This window comes from Pleurodeles waltl, chromosome 8 (genome assembly GCF_031143425.1).
Source record: "Pleurodeles waltl isolate 20211129_DDA chromosome 8, aPleWal1.hap1.20221129, whole genome shotgun sequence".
Taxonomy (NCBI): Eukaryota; Metazoa; Chordata; class Amphibia; order Caudata; family Salamandridae; genus Pleurodeles; species Pleurodeles waltl.
In genome coordinates this window covers 1500119043-1500132888 of record NC_090447.1, presented here as the reverse complement: position 1 = coordinate 1500132888, position 13846 = coordinate 1500119043, and the positions used below count along the sequence as shown (strand labels likewise).

The 13846-nt window shown below is 47.2% G+C and overlaps 1 protein-coding gene across 3 annotated transcripts in view; it reads right to left on the bottom strand.

Annotated features, from left to right (window-relative positions):
• Positions 1-13846, bottom strand: part of LOC138248817 (prolactin receptor-like) — a 265186-nt gene that overhangs the window by 77048 nt on the left and 174292 nt on the right. The gene's annotated exons all lie outside the window — the stretch shown is intronic.

Genomic DNA, 13846 nt, shown 5'->3' with positions numbered 1-13846 from the left:
TTTTGCTGTGATCAAGTGTGAAAATCCAGGTTGGAGGGTCCCAGAAAACTCAAAAGGCAATTTGCGGCTCTAGTGTCCTGGGGTTTCTGTACCCCCAGACACCCAAATTGGGAACTAAGTGTCCCTTTTTAACACCTGGCTCTCAGGAGCAGTGATCCTGGGTAGTTCAGGGCTTACTCAGGGGAGGTGTTGTTGGCCTACAAATCCAACAAACAACTGTTAATAAATTTCAGTGTCAGTGTTTTTTTGTTGTTTTTAGATCAATTACTTTATTACTCTCAAACCTAAATACTATGCATGAATTCAAAGGTATATGCAGAATGTCAGTTAGAAATACCTATGGGGACTTGCAACCTACAGGAGGTGTACACAAAAGAAGGGGACAAGTAACCCACTAAATGTACCCTGGGCACCCTACATTTGATGCACGTCTGATGGTCTGTGCCCCACCAATCCCTGGCTCCTAACCGCTAACACAATCCCACTCCTATGTGCATAGGACAACATGGGGGCTGCACTATTAAAGGTTAGGCTTATTGTTTTTTTCATGGTGCTTCCCCAAGAGCCAAATGTAAAACCTAAGCTCTGCACCACTGCCATAAAGTGCTGTTTGTAACTTTCATTGACATCAAAAATATGCATTGCTCTTAACCTTCATTTCACACAACAGTAACACTTGGATATGTTGTACACTTCAGTGTAGTGTTTCATTTCCGACTTCAACCAAGGTTGCCAAACACTCAGAAGGCTTAACAATACATATACCTGCACTTCAAAGCTTTGAGGCAAAAGTCAAAGCTCCACTGGTGTCTGGACCTACAGGAGGACAACTGTCCAGAACACGTTTTCTTTGCCCAGGAAGAGATGGGTGCTATGTGTCACTCAATGAGAACCAAAAGGAAGCTTTGCAAATTTAAGAGACCAGAAAGGATTTATGGGGAGTGCAATTTCAGCCTACAGAGGTTTCCTTTCATACCACCACCGCAGGCTGCTAAACGCCTCCCTTTCTCTTTTGCTCATCTCTGGTTTCAACTTTTAAGCACCCACCTCAGCGTTTAACTGTGGATGCCCCTGCGTCTTTACTGAGGCTCCCGCACACAATCAACAGAGGGAACGAGAAGCCATGCTTCTCTGGCTCCCAGCACTTTTCTTGCTGGTTGGGTAGCCTGCGCCTCCTCTTTTCTTTCTCCCGCCCACCAGTAGAGAGAGAGTGTGTCTGTGTGTCTGTGTGTCTGTGTGTCTGTGTGTCTGTGTGTCTGTGTCGAGGCAGAGAGAGCAGCTGGTGGTCCCGATATCCCACTCCCTTCAGACACAGCCAACTAAGCAGAAGAGGCTCCCCAGTTTACTAGCCGTTGCCTACGTCACCTGACGCACTGACCGTCCCTGGGGGTGCATTAAAAACAAAACAAAGAGGTGCAAAAGCGACACTCTTTTCGTGGTGGATCCAACGGTGCGCTAATTCACAGGGGGTTTACGTGTGAAGTGCTTGACCCAGGCCCAGAGATCTCCACAGCCCTCAGAGGACTAGCCAGACCAGTGACAAATGGCATGCATTTGAAGCTAGGTTAAATCATTTATTTGCGACCTTTGACCCTGTCACCAGGCAGGTCGCTCCCCCCATCTGCCACGCAGCCCCCTGTGGGTTGAACCTCCATTGCCGCTTTTGCCGCCTGACTACTCGCTCCCTTTTTTATTCTGTACCCCGGCGCTTGGCTTCTGTGCCACTTTGTTTTTTCATTCTGTGCCCCTGTGTTTTGCTTTCTGTACCCCTGTGCTATGTTGTCCCTCTCCCGACGTCTTTTCCCGCTGTTTTTTCCCCAGGTTTTTCCCTCGCCGCTGAGCCCCTGCTGCCCCGCCCCCTTCACTCCCATTGGCCGCCCCGCTCCCACCTCCCAGCTGCTCCTCCCTCCCTCCCTCTGCCCTCATATGGAGGCGGCGAAGCGGCGCGCCGCTGGAGTGCCTAAGGCAAGCCCGTCTGCGCCTGGACCACACCCAGCACCAGAACCCCTGGAACCCGCACCCCCCCCCCAACGCCAGAGTGCACTACGACACAAGCACCCTCCACGCACTCAACACCAGACGAGACCACCCCTGCTACCGGGCCACCCCGAAACACACCCAGGGGCCTTTCACCTGCCGGAACTGCAGATTCACCAGCATCCAACACTCCACACCACCAGCCAGAGAACCCAACCACCTCCGCTGCATCCTCCTCAACACCCGCTCCGCTCGCAAGCACGCCATTGAACTCTGGGACCTCCTAGACTCCACCGCCCCGACGTCGCCTTCCTGAAGGAGACCTGGCTGAACGCCACCTCAGCACCAGACATCGCCATAGCCATCTCACAGGGCTACAAGATCTCCCGCAGAGACGGCACCAACGGAGTGGGAGGAGGAATCGCCATCATCCACAAAGACTCCATCAAAATCTCAACGAACACCGATGACACCCTCACCACCGCCGAGCACATGCACTTCCAGATCCACACCGACCCCAACACCACCCTCAGAGGAACTCTCATCTACAGACCTCCCGGACCCCGCCTACAGTTCAGTGACACCATCGCCGACCTCATCAGCACCCACGCCCTCGCTTCCACAAACTACATCCTCCTCGGGGACCTGAACTTCCACCTCGAGAACAACGACGCCAACTCCACCGTCCTGATCGACAACCTCTGACTCAAACAGCTCGTAACGACACCTACTCACGCCGCTGGACACACGCTCGACCCCATCTTCTCCGCAAGCCCCCACGTCTCCTTCAACCACACCACCGAACCACACTGGACCGACCACAGATGCGTCCACTTCACCTTCAGAAAACCCACCACACACCACCACACCCAACAGCTACCACGCCGCTGCTGGGGCAAGGTCACCGAGGACCAACTGACTACCGCCCTCACCCTGAGACCACCCACCGACCCAGACACCGCCACAACCAACCTCACACAGTGGATCAATGACTGCGCCAACACCCTCGCCCCTCTCAAGACCTCTACAATCATCCACACCAACAAGAAAGCCGCCTGGTTCACCGAGGACCTCCGGATCTCCAAGCACACCTGTCGGAAGCTGGAGAAGAAATGGCTCCACGACCGAACACCAGACAACCACACAGCCCTCAAGAGCGCCACCCGCAGACACCACCAACTCATCAGGACCGCCAAGAAGACCGCCTTCAAGGACCGCCTAGACAACAACGCACACAACACCAAAGAGCTCTTCAGCATCGTGAAAGAACTCTCCAACCCCAGCTCCAACACCAACGACATCCCGCCATCTCAAGACCTGTGCGACTCCCTGGCCACCTTCTTTCACCGCAAGATCACGGACATCCACGACAGCTTCAACTCTGACCCCCCCCGCACCCACCACCGAGTCCACCACCCCTGCGACTACCACTCGCACCAGTCGCCTGACCATCTGGTCCAGCGTCAGCGACGAAGACACCATCAAAACCATGAACTCCATCCACTCCGGATCCCCTTCGGACCCCTGCCCTCACCACGTCTTCAACAAAGCCAGCGCAACCATCGCGCTCCACCTCCGGAAAACAATCAACTGTTCCTTCGAGACAGCAACCTTCCCAGAAAGCTGGAAGCACACCGAGATCAACGCCCTTCTGAAGAAGCCCTAGGCGGACCCCAAGGACCTCCGGCCAATCTCCCTGCTCCCTTTCCCGGCAAAAGTGACCGAGAAGATTGTCAACAAACAGCTGACCCGCTACCTCGAAGTTAACAACATCCTGGACCCTTCCCAATCCGGTTTTCGCAGTAACCACAGCACCGAGACCGTCCTCATTGCCGCCACTGACGACATCCGGACCCTGATGGACAAAGGAGAAACAGCCGCCCTCATCCTCCGGGACCTATCAGCAGCCTTTGACACGGTCTGCCACTGCACCCTATCAGCACGCCTCCATGACGCCAGTATCCAAGAGAGGGCCCTGGCCTGGACCGCATCCTTCCTCTCCGGCAGAACCCAGAGCGTCCGCCTCCCACCCTTCTGCTCCAAAACCACTGAGATCATCTGCGGCGTCCCACAGGGATCCTCCCTCAGCCCGACACTGTTCAATATCTACATGGCCCCCCCTCGCACGACAACACAACCTCAACATCATCTCCTACGCAGACGACACCCAGCTGATCATATCCCTCACCGAAGATCCCCACACCGCCAAAGCTAACCTCCACCGAGGAATGAAGGCCATAGCCGACTGGATGAAGGACAGCAGACTGAAGCTGAACTCAGACAAGACGGAGGGGTCCTCATTCTCAGACCCACCCAATCAGCCTGGGACGACTCTTGGTGGCCCAGGTCACTAGGCACAGCCCCGTAACCCACAGACCACGCACGCAACCTGGGGGTCATCCTCGACTCCACTCTCTCCATGACCAGGCAAGTCAACGCAGTCTCCGCGTCCTGCTTTAACACCCTCCGTATGCTCCGCAGGATCTTCAAATGGATCCCCCTCGACACGAGAAAAACTGTTACCCAGGCCCTCATCACCAACACTCGACTACGGGAACGCCCTCTACTCAGGAACTACAAACAAGCTCCTGAGACGACTCCAACGCATCCAGAACGCCTCGGCCCGTCTCATCCTCGATGTCCCCCGCCACAGCCACATCACACTCCACCTGAGAGGCCTGCACTGGCTCCCCGTCAACAAAAGGATCACCTTCAAGCTCCTGATCCATGCACACAAAGCACTGCACAACACCGGACCCACCTACCTCAACAACCGACTCAGCTTCCACACCCCCACCCGAAGCCTCCGCTCAGCCAACCTCCCCCTCGCCACAGTCCCCCGCATCCAAAAAACCACCGCCGGCGGCAGATCCTTCTCCTACCTCGCTGCCAAGACCTGGAACACTCTCCCCACCATCCTACGACAGACCCAGGACCTGCTGGCCTTCAGAAGACTCCTCAAGACCGGGCTCTTCGACCAGTAGCACCCCCCCCCCCCCCCCTCCCCAGCACCTTGAGACCCTTGCGGGTATTTAGCGCGCTTTGCAAATGCAGTGATTGATTGATTGATTTCACGACTTATGGGCCAGTTTCAAAGAGGTTCGCTTTGTTTGACTCCTCATCATGTGCTGCAGTAATGAGGGGTTCACTTAGCGCCGCCCAGCCTATAAATGTTTTGCTTTGTTGTTGGGATCTCATTTTAGACTTCTCTCCCAGTTTGTCCAGAGTCTCATGGACCGGCCCTTGTGCCCTTTCTTCTGGTAGCACCTTGGCCTGGGGTCCCCCAGCAGCAACATCACCCTGCGGTGCTCCAGGCAGGCTACACATTGAGTGCCTGCACTTCCCCGGTCCCATTGACTCCAGGACACTAGCAGGGCACCTGTGTGTCTTCCAGTAGTCTGGAGACCTCTTAACAGGCACCTGAAATTAGAACTAGTCCAAACAAGCTTGAGGGACTCCCCTCCTTTGAGATCTCGAACAAGCCCACCTTCTACTGTCCCCGAGTGATGTGATTTTCAGGGTCCGTGTTCCCCACTCAGTCTCAAGAAGTAAAATCTTCAAGTCCTCTCTAGATATGGGTTCATACACATTGGGCATATCCATCCCTCTTCTCTCTCACTCTCCCCTTGTGCAGGGGTTTAAATGTGGTGGTGGCGAGTGAGTTCTGCAAGGTGAGCACCTTTGCCCAATCCAGAGATGATGCTTCACTCCTCAACACCAACATACACTTCTAAGAAGCAGCCTACAGAGTGGCCTAAATCCCTGCACAGCATTCTGAGTGTTTACAAGATGACAGAATTAAGCAGATGTCTGCCAGCTCTCTCTCTGGGCCACACCTTCACCCCTGACCAACAATCCGAAACGGGTTCCTTCCTTTCAAGGCTTCAATGGGAACCCATGGGTGAGACTGGTTGGAGAGTTGCACCTATTAGCTTGTGGTCCCTGTGAGAAGGACATGTCAAGGCTTTTCAATAGAGTATCAGCTAATCTCCTTTTTCAGATTTCTCCCCCACTCTTCCTCTAGGGCTAATTCCAACAAAATGTGCCTATTGCCTAGGCATTGAACTACCAACAGAGGCACTGAACTACCAACAGAGGCACTGAACTACCAACAGAGGAATTAGTTTGGCCCATCGGGATAGTTCAAAATCTGGATCACATTAGGGCTGGCTAAAGTAAATATTGAAAAAGACAAAGCACGAAGGAGTGAAAATATGATCAACTACATGGTTCATTTGCTCTCTGGACCTGTATAAATTTAGGGAAAGTCATGTTAATCCTTCCTGTGTAGTGAGACTATTCAAAATTGCAAATCTGGATTCTGCAGAGTTTTAATTTTAAGAATGAACATAGTGCAGCACTGCAGGCTCACACTCTAGACAAAAAGAAAGGGATGCTCAATTAAACTTTAAGACCAGAACAGGCCAAAACCAATTGATTCCAGGTCGTGCTTGCGACAGATTGCCTCTGCCCAGATACCAGGCAGCTTCAAAACGTCTTCATTGCAGAGCCAGCACACGTGCTAGCTTACTGTCCCTCTATGCCTCATGTCCCTCACTCTAACTAAACTTACGATGAAGGGAAACAGTAGTTATTGCCACTTACTAAGCCTTCATGATGCTAATAGTTTATTGCCTTTTCCTTCCTAACTAGGGGTTGTCAAGAATCTGCTATTTTTGGACGAATGGCCCTAATGAGCTGAAGTGCACTGGAACCCAAACCCACCTTCTTCATATTAGTAATGGCATGGGTAAGGGTTTGGTATAGTAGCAAGAAGTTAATTCCATACGGCGCTAGAATTTCCATTTGACATGAGTATCATGATGTGGTTGTGACTGTGGGTATACAATTCTGGACAACAAGACTGAGGTGCGTTACTGGGGTTAGGGTTTTTTTAATGTGACATAAGACTAGTGGATTAAAGCCTCAACTTAAAAAGGGTGCATGCGACATGAGAGTGATAATTGAGGGTGAGACTACTTCAAAAATGTTTTATAGGCTCTTCACCGTGCCCTCCAGATGAGCAAATTTGAAAGCAGACCTATTAAAAACAAAAGAGCATTCTCAATAACATGAAAAGGCCATCTCCTGGAGAAACAGCCAAGGACGTGCACACACTCGATATGTAGTCAACCAAAGTCTCCACTAAGACTTAGGGACAACTGACTCTCCTAGCCCACCCTTCTCCACCATTCCAACTGAAGACTGCAAGGAATGCCTTGTGACATCACAAGGAGACCCTCAATGTAACATCTTCTCCCAAGAAGGCACACATGCCAAAATTTCAAAACCTCTAGGTAAACACAATAAAATTGATAAAAAACTAAAACCAGCAAACTTATATCCTTCCAGCTGCCCAACCCTCCAAATTACAGCCTTTCCACTTATGGTAAACCCAGAGTCTACCTCCTAAACCAAACTTGTATCCTACCCTGTTATACACATCCTCATTTTGGGGTGCTTAAACCATCAGGTGCATGAATGACTTAAGTATTGCATGCTCAGATAGGTTCCCCTAGGACTCAAAGCTGCTGAAATCCTTCAGTGGTAATCCAAACATGAATGAGGAAAATAACCTGGGGAATCAAATGTATGAAATGAATTTCCCTGATAATTCCCTATTCCTAATAGGATCTGGAGGATCCAACTCATAATGGGCCAGTTTTTCCGACCCCGGCAATAACATTCACCCTAATAATGGTATTCTGAGGGGCCACACTTACCAGACCCATTAATACGAGACTCATAATGAGGGTATCTGAGGTGTTGTAGTCTCCTGCACATTTAATTACTTTAACACACACTTCCCACCCACTCTCTGCCAATGCTTGTGTAGGTAAAGTCTTTCAGGACTGTAAAACCAACTTTTGTGAATGTCAAATGTGGTTTCACATTGGAAAAAATACTATGTGAATGTGTGAGTTAAAATTGCAAGTTTAACTTACTATGTATTCAACGATGGTGCACAGCTGAAGTACATTTGCTGCACTTAAATAATAGGACACCATAGGTTTAGAGTCTACTTTCAGTGAAAAAGCACAATACTCGCTTATACCACCTCTATAAAAACACATCCATTGTAACCACTGCACAACCGCAGAGGGTCCGCCACTACATGTATCACAGTTAAGCAGTTAAGAAAGGAAGCTAATTTTTGCCTCTATGTACTTTATAGTAACTGTCCTTCACATTAGGAAGGACATTTTACCTTCAATGGCAAAACCATAAAAAAGGATTAGACCATGTCTGACTGAAGAGGCAAAACCCAGCACTATTTTAAAATAAAACTTTGTTAAGGATGAATTCGGCGGAATCAGCCACTCTTACGATTTCTTCTAATCGGCCCTTGATAGGAACACCTAAATGGCAGTGGCTCCTTGAGCCGAAGGACCGCTAAAGTTAAAGGTGTTAAACCCTCAAACATCACTCACTGAGCCCAGCATGCACACATCGAGGAAGATATGAGTGTAAAATATTTATGAAAAGGAACACGCAACTGGATTGCTAAAACAGGCCTAAACATCTTGTTAAAAGCTTTTTATTCCTTCAAATATCTCACAACACAGGGGTCAATCACGATTTGGACTATAATCTCAGTTTAGCCGGTAGCCTAATTTACCAGCAATAATTGGATTAGGAGAGTCCCTAGGAACAATGTGGGTTGGAAGAGCCCAAAGTCGTATAGCAGCAGAAAAATTGTGTGATAGCAGACCCACAGAGCTTGGGTTGACCAGGATTCTAAACAAGGGTCTGACAGCGGGGTAGTCGGATTGGAGAATTCCAAGAAAGTTTCAGTATAACTGTAAACTAAGCTTGCAATCTCCAACTCGGAGGGATCAAAAGAATCTTTAAATGTGGTCTTCAGAGTCAGACTACCATACTACCATTTAATGGAAAGTGGGGAAAAGCAGAATTCAGACTAATCCCTCAATCCTGCAGTAAGGCACAAGCTGCTGCCGACTGAGTCTGGCCTCCACCTGAAGAAAAGGAAGGCCAGAATGCTCAGTCTTGATGCAAAGAGTTTTGAGCCATAAAAAACCCCTTTTGTTACTGTGGAGTACATTGGACACTGACCTCTTTGGTGTTTACATCTATTATTAACAGACAGCTCCTGTTTGAGTCAGAAATCTTTGGCTAACTTCACCGAGACACTACCTTGATCTCATGTATCTGACTACTGAAATATTACACCATCCTCCAGAGGATGAATAAAGGAACCCCGTCAGCCAACATGCAATAAGCTTGAGTGACCTAGCTAGGGGTAGCAAGTAATTCATATGAAATGGATGCTTGCCTTCTGACAATCTTGCACCTTTGCAGGAGCTCCACAGTAGTCGCCCCGTTGAAGTCTGCTGGTGTGGGACTTAATCCCAATGTCTGAGGAGGTGCAGAAAATTGCCTGGTCCTGGCAGCCCCTACATGATCCAGTCATCACTCAATCTCCAAAAGAAGGGGCCTCAATCTGGGGATGCCATTCCACAAATGCATGCTCTTCAAACATGGGGGACCAAAGAGTCAATGATCCTGGTCAAAACCCTCTTTACCGTCAGAAGTTGCCTCAGTACCTTCCTATTGACTGCCATTTTCATCTCCAGCAACTGAAGAATGGCTTTTACAAATCTATAGTGAATGCAAGCAGCGCGGTCATTTTCTTGGTTCTAAGACTAACTGTTCATTTATCATAAAACCTAGATCCTGCAATAAAGAACCATCAGTAGGTATTGATTTAAACGTTCCTCTCTTGGACCACAGAAACATAATCGAGCTAGAGTATCATTTTGAGACAATATTGGCCTCAGGAGTTTGAATAACACTGAGGGGCAGAGGAGAACTTGAATGGAAGAAACCCCGAATTCCCAAAACTGATCTTTCTGTGAAAACTGGAGAAACTCTAGATGTGGCCCAAAGATTGGTACTGTAAATTATCCAGCCTGGCCACCCAAGTTACTCTTCAACAATAGGCCCCTCAGACTCTGTGAACCCTAGGGGCCTGATTACAACTTTGGAGGAGGTGTTAATCTGTCCCAAATGTGACCGATATACCACCAGCCGTATTACGAGTTCCATAGGATATAATGGACTCGTAATATGGCTGATGGTATATCCGTCACTTTTGGGACGGATTAACACCTCCTCCAAAGTTGTAATCAGGCCCAAAAACTTGAACTACTTTGTATCCTGTTCAGGTGTTGACATCTTGCAAGCTTATGGTGGACTGCAGACCCTTATCTTTCTTTCTTAAAAAAAACAAATCCATTGCTTATAAAACCAGAAGGGTGAACAAAAGAGGTTTAAAATCGTCCTTTTGAATCAACGTATTAACCTCGACTTCTACCATGGCCTATTACCCTGGAAACACACAATGCAAGGGGTTGCACTAACTACACAAGAGATAGTAATCTCATAAAACTCGATCTTGAAGCATTTACAGTTTGTAGTACTAAAGTACTGGAAGTAAGTTGCTTCCACTTGGAAAGGGATGCACCCACCCTTCTGCCCACTTTTATTGGGAAGAAGGGCCCACTCTCACCTGCAAGATGCTTGCATCATAATCTTTGTCTCTCTGGAACCTTCTTCAGCCCAATCAATAATTTGAGATGAAAAAAGGGTTTGACCTACGGATGTCCTGCCCAAACCTTTTTTCTTGTGTTTGCTGTCTTGAGGGATGTTGACATTCGTCTTTGCCACATGGGCATCCCTTGTTGCATTCACCCCTGCCAAAAAACTCTTCATGCAAAAACTGAGCCTTATCTATGACCACAAATGTCTGGACTAACTTCCCCTACATATCCTTACAAAAAAGCATGCCTTGGCAAGGGGCCCAACCTTGGAGGAAGCCGGCCCCACCAACTTTGTGTAATGACTTAATTGAACCTGCATAGCTTGCATTTCACTACAATAAATATAGCGTTAAACGACAGAATTGCATTTCACATAATTACACAATTTTTGCGATATGTTCTCGAAATTAAATGTAATTATACAAATGCAAATTACTTGAATATCGCATGCCTAGCAAAGGGTCCTCATTTGAGCGCATGGCATAATTGCATTTTTGTGTGTTGTCCGACAGGTGACAATCTTTCATTCCTCTGGAGTCCTCTCTCAAATCTCCGGAAAGATGTCCTCTTTCTTATCTGAAGATGGTCACTTTTTCTACCCCTTTTTTCTGCAGGATCCACCATACTATTAGAGTCTGCTTTACTGTCCTACTTTGCGCATGGTGTGGCATCGTTGACTGTATAACCGACAAGAAGGCTTTTCAGTTTCTTAAATGGATCAAAATTTATCAGTGGACCCATCTTTTTTGCAATTAGGGATCTGGGTAGGAGTATCGCATACCATCAGGCTCGAGAACACCCCCTTGCTGATTCTCCTGCTGTGTGAAGGAGACAGAAATATGAAAGTGGATAGAATTGTTTGCCCAAAGTTACTGCTGCCACTGCTTTCATTACTGTGTAAAAATTACTGACTGGATCCAGAACTTCTGGGCCCAAAGTATTCTTCTTCAATGTATTCACTCTGAATAAAGGATGCAACACCCTAACCTCTGCCACTGAATAATAGCAACACATACAGTGTGGAAAAAACTAACTGGAAGCAAAACCTAAAAAGAAGTAGGTGCATTAAATAAGAAAAACGAGTATGAATGGGCCCCAAACAATGGGAAATCCCAGGAAATCGACACAAGGCGTTGTATTCAATGGGGTACAGCACACCAGAGCGTTAGAGCGGGTGGAACTGAATGGTGCCCCACACAGCCAGCGCAACCAACGCAGCACAGCACAGCGGTGTTTAAGAGGAGCTACTTGTGCTGTCAGCTGCTGAATACAAAATGGCTGCTAATCCTGAGGTGGTTGGGCCACAGAGAAGTTGAATGCTTACCCTAAGCAGTGGCATGAACACAGCACTCACCCAAGAGACCTTAAATGCGGAGAGCATTGCAGCCTGCCTAGGCCAGAACACCAACTACAGAGCAGCAGCAGCTCACACTCTCCTGACCAACATCAGCAGTCAGTGATAGACATAGATATAAGCCCACTATAAAACCTCACAATGTCAACTGTGCACTGCTAAAATGTGTATTTAACAAAGGCAAATAGGAGCATATAATTAATGACATCACAATACGATATGAAAAGGTAGAAAAAAAGACTTTACTGGCAGCTGAGCAGCAAAGAAAGAGGCGGAGTCTCCACTGACAACTACATGTGACTGACCACTCGGTTTACTGGTGGCTGTTTTCAGATTATGCAAGTTGTTCTTTCCCAAGGGTTGCCTAGAGGTGTGGTTTGTTGTTTTGATATTTTGTTGCTGTTGACCATTCATAATAAACAAAACAAAAAAGCAGAATCCTGGCCTACAGCGCTACCCCAGAACATTGTTTTTTTTTTCTTCTTCGAGTGTGTGTTGAATGTGTTTTTTGTGAAATTATTTTTTGCTTCAGGTTAGAGACGCAAAAATTGATTTGAGGATGAGCGGGTCCTCCCCATCCATGGCCATGATGCTAGGAAAGGACCAGAGGTGGTGTTATAAAATTCTGCAATGCTTTTCTAGGCTGTTTTTTAAAAGTTTACTATCTTAATATACTGTGCTGTGGTATTTCTTCATTGATTTTATTTATGCACAAATAATTTCATAGTTTTTGCTAATCAAGAATTTAGGAAATGGAACCCATATAAGCATCAATCATTTCAAAGGCAGAACCAAGAGCACTCTTTGCCCTTGGATATTATATTACTTTGGTAAGATGCAGATATAGTGTATGAGGCTGACTAGTAGCAGCTGCGGGAAAATACTGCATAAAAAGCTAAAACATTAAAACAAGCATTTGCAAAGCCAACCAGTCTGGCCTTTCACAAGCTACAGCTCCTGAAGTAATTACTAGATGTCCTTCTCGAGGCATAAGCATCAGCTTGGTCTTTAAAAGGCTGCAGCCCTTCAAAACTTTACTAGATGTCCCCCTGAAGTGAGAAGCAACTGTTTTACAAGTGTTTCCAAAAGCTGCAATAACTAATGTGTTACTAAATGCTCCTCTGGAGTCAGATAGATCTGTTTCGAAAGGCCTTCACAAAGCAGAGGGGGTGTAGCTACAACATGAAAATATACATATACACTTTTGTAATGTCAACATGAACATGTAAATATGCACTTTTTCCACTCTACATATCCTTTAGAAAGCAAGCACAATCTATTAAACAGGCAAATGCTGGTATATGTGGATGAATCAATATTTCAACTTTCAGTAAACGTCTTGACTACTATAGAAGGCTTGTGAAGACAGTCAAGCCTCCTAGGGTGAAAGCAATGTATGCATTTATTGACTATGGGTTTAGCCAATAATATAGGTTGTATTGGGAGTTGGCATTATTTAAATAACAACTGAGCAATTTAATGGATAGAACTGATTGACTAAATATGCTTATAGATTTTTATTATACTTTTTTTTGTAAAATTAGAAGCTGATAGCTTCCAAGTATAAAATACTAGAAGCCACTAGTAAATTTAGAAGCATTCAAATGTATTCCAAGCAAACTGGCTTTTGAGTCACACCATATATGTTTGCCAATAATCCCAATTCCATATATGAAGGCCTGCTGCCCTAAACATATGAAAGGTTCTTCCATTCATATATAGCAGGATTTTTTGGTTTGCTTATGACTTTGGCACAGTTTGCCGAATCTTCACAAAACTTAAACTCATCAGGAACAGAGCCGGCTCCCATGGCACCCAGGATTGGTACTGGCTGGTGAGCTGGCAGGGGTGATGGTGCTTTCCCGAAGCCCCAAATATTAAAACCAGGTGTTGGTGCCATGGGTGAGTACCGATGGTAAAAAGAAAAATGGCCAGCTCCCGCCGGCACCCACGA